Below are 4,030 nucleotides of genomic sequence, written 5' to 3' on the forward strand. Positions count from 1 at the left end.
TCTGGCAAGCGCTCACACCTTATGACATAAAAAGAAAAATAAAGTGGGTCAGCTGGTGATGTGGTGGTTAAGGCAGCTGGATCCCATATGGCTGACTGTGCTGTTTGAGTCCCAGACCCAGTGGCTTGAAAAACACACCAGCACATGCGGGCACATGCCCAAAATCCAAAGAGGAGAAAGAAGGAGAAGGGATTGCGGGTTGGTCATCCCCTCTGGGGGGGTGTGTTTCACACTTTCTGGAGCCAGCCGGGGGTTGGTGTTTAGGACACTAGATCACACATGACCAACTGTGTGGTTCGAGTCTTAGACCTGTAGCTTGAATAACACCTTGGGAACATGTGTGTGCATGCCCCAAATCCTGAGTAGAATGGAGGAGAAAGGATTTTGAAGTGCACATACCCCATGGGGTATAAGAGGTCTCACTTTCTCTCTCTCTCTCTTTTTCTTTTTTTCTCCAGCAAGTGCACCCACCCTATAACAAAAAATTTTAAAAATACCAAAAACTATTTTATTTTGCTTGCTCAGAAAATTTATTCTTTTTCCATAGGTAACCATTTATTATTTACATTTATATTGCTTCCAAAAAAATGTGCCTTTCCCTTTGCTCAAGTGTTTGCATATAGCGAATACTATTCTCTTTGCTTCTTTTTTTAAATAATACAGCCTAGTGGGCCATAAAGCTATATGGAATTTCTCTCTCTCTCTCTCTTTTCTTTTATTTCATATTATTTGACAATTTCTTATTTACATTTAATTGTCATACATCTTTATAATGAACAATATGGTTTTTCAAAGCATATGTGCATGTGTGATAATCAAATCAAGGCTATTACCATATACATTGTTTCCAACAAAGAACCTTACGTTTCTTGCCTCTGTTAAATGCTTTCTTCCTGTGTCCCTTCCACCCACTCCTACTCTTCTGTGTGTTTTAGAGTCAGTTGTATTGTATCCCATCCTGGGGATGTACCAAAGGTTTTTAACGAGTCTCTTGTTAATGGTCATTCATGTCATTTCTGTTCTTCTGCTAGTGGAAATAAATGCCAAAAGAAAAAAAACCACATTTTTTTCCAGTTCATCTTTGAGTTTGATATAAAGAAGTAAAGCTGCTAGACAAGAGTTAATTCACATATGACTTTTCTATATATGGTGAAATTCCTCTCCACAGAGCTGAGAGATTTTACATTCCCAGTGGCAATGCATGAGCACACATGTTTCCCCATGGCCTTAGAATATGTTGCCAAATATCTGGATATTTTTCTATACTTAAAATAATGCACGTTAGCTCAAGAAGTCTGGTACTGTTTTTCTCCTATGAACACAACTAACATCTTTGAATTGTCCTCTTCTCCTGGTAGCTTTGTTAGTTTCTTACACATACAAGGCAATAGTGCTAGAGCAATACATATTTTAATAATAAAATCCTAAGATGTATTGTTTTTTATTATACAATGCCGGCTCTACAGTTTTTATCTTGGATTTTTATTTTGTGTGATATCACAACCACCACTGTGGCTTTTTTTGGCTTGTACTTGTCTGGCATATCTTTCTCAATCCCCTGATTTGCGAACTCCTGGCTCCTTTGGTTTCAAGCGTGTTTCCTGTAGACAACATAATGCATGCTCTGGCTTGTGGATGCCATGTCTGAGGTTGTCCTGATCACCAACTTAGTCTGTTTATGTATCCCAGTGAGTCACAGCTAGATTTATTGTTCCATCTAGTTTATGTTTTTGAACCATAAACATATTTTACTTTTTTAAAAAGTAGATGAATATTTTCTCACCCTGACTCATGGTGTTGGCTTTTGTCTTTTCCCAAAACAGCCAACAATAGTCAGTAATTTATTTGCTTATAATGACATGAAATACATTTCAAAAAATCCAAATTTGTATTTCTTATTTGACTTATTTATTTGAAGAGTGTTTTGTCTAGTAAAACTTACAAGGTTATCTATGATTGAGAATATAATGAAATGACAAGTCTGCTGGGAGTTGGAAAAGTCATGATGTATTTTTCTGTTTTTCTATGCAAAATTACATTATGATTTTTACAACCCAATATTTCAATGTCATCAACGCTGAAAGTAACTCCACCATCTTCTAGACTCTCGTGTTGCTGAGGAGAAGTCTGATGTCTACCTGATTCTAACCCCATTGTAGACGATACACTTTTTCCTTCTGGAAGTTTTTAGCTTGATGGACATCAATAATCTACCCTGGATTGTGACCAGAAAAGAAAATATCACAAATGAAGTCCCTCCTCTATTCATGCTCCTAGCTCACTTCTGATCTGGGCTGCCATTTTCCAACCTTACAGAGGAAATAATCACCTTCTCTCTTTCCAGAGCTGGCAAATAAATTAGCTTTAATATCATTTCATGAAGTCCATCTGCTTCTCTCACTTCCAAGGAGTCTGCAGAGCTGAGATTCCAGGAAAGAGCCAGCAATCCACATTATTTTTCATCCCTACAGAACCGAGTCAACCCAAATGCGTTTCATCCATAAGCAGTCTAGTATATACACGTAGCATTATACCAAAGTTATATCACTTCGGAGTTCTTTGTTATTTTATTTTTCTCGATATTATAATGATGCAATTTCTTTGATACATGATAATTATAGACGTATAAAGTAGATGATCAAGTCTGTTGTTCTTAAAATATTTTATCGGTTTGATTTTTAAAATCATTATGGTAGGTAACAAGCTGTGTTCAATGTACACATGTATACGACTTTGAACAACACTGATACCCTTGGTCATCTCATCTGAATGTATATTCTTGGTTGTTACCACCAAGGAGAGAAACAGCCATCACTGGTGCTGGTGCATTCCCAAATGTTTTCTTCAGACAAACTGACAGCTGAAACATTCTATCTCATGTTTATTTGCTGGCTCTTTTCCAAGTTTTTAATTCATTTATTTCTTTCATAAATGAGAGAGAGAGCGCCTCAATAGAGTTCTGACACCATGATTCACCCCAGCCTTCGACCAGCACCTGATCATGGGGAAGTGTGGCTGGTGTATTCAGGGAGCTCTCTGGATTTAAATGCTGACCTTCTCATGAAGGATTGCCGTGCAGAATGTCACGTTTTACTACTGCATCACCATCTGGCCCTGCATCCCCACTACTTTTGCCCTCTATGGTGACAAAGCTAAATGGTTCCCAAAGCAGAGGCCTAAAGAGCAAGTCCGGTCTGCCACCCAGTATGGAGCAGGTGATATTCCAGGTCACCCATTTTCCTCCCCCATAGGGAGGGAACACAGGTGTCAGAGAAAAGCAGGGGAGATCTTGTCCGTAAATTACTGAGGGAGTTGCTAGTTTTTGTAACTTTGATTTAACACTCCTTATTTTGAACTCTTCTTTTTATACTTGCTGTCTGTCCATCTGGCCATCTTGAGTTAAAAAGATAATTCATCTTTTTTGACAAAAGAGACATGTATGGTGTGAGAGAGAGACAGAAAGACACAGCTTGACCAGAGCGAGCCACATTACCTGAAAGAGAAATGTAGTGAAAAGAAAACCGCATGAAGACATCTGCTTGCTAGCCCAGTCACAGTGACACAGGTGGTAAAGTACTGCTCTGCCAGTCTGGGGCCCCAGGGAAGGCCTGGGTTTGATTCTCAGGCCAGTCTACACACACCAGGCTTGACAGTGTGTGCAGCTGCCCTCGTAGATAATTGGGAGGTTGAGGAGGAAGGATCGTGGCAAGACCCTACTGAGAACTCTTCTTTCGTCTTTCCTTTCTCCCCTTCTCTCACTCTCTTCCTTTTCCCCCCTACCATTAAAAAGACAAAACAAAACAACCAAACACCTGTTTGTAAGCATGTATAATTTTATCACAATACCAGGGATCTATGTGAAGCAGGCAGGCTAGCACAGTAAACTCAATCTGGGTCTCTTCAAAAATTAAGTGAAATTCAAGGCCAGCAGGTGGCATGGTGGTTAAGGCACTGGACACTCCCACATGGCCAGCCACAATTGGAGTCCAGACCTGGAGGTTTGTTTTTCACTCCCCTTCTCTCTCTCTTT

This window comes from Tupaia chinensis, unplaced genomic scaffold (assembly GCF_000334495.1).
Source record: "Tupaia chinensis unplaced genomic scaffold, TupChi_1.0 Scaffold000644_1, whole genome shotgun sequence".
In the NCBI taxonomy this organism is placed as follows: domain Eukaryota; kingdom Metazoa; phylum Chordata; class Mammalia; order Scandentia; family Tupaiidae; genus Tupaia; species Tupaia belangeri.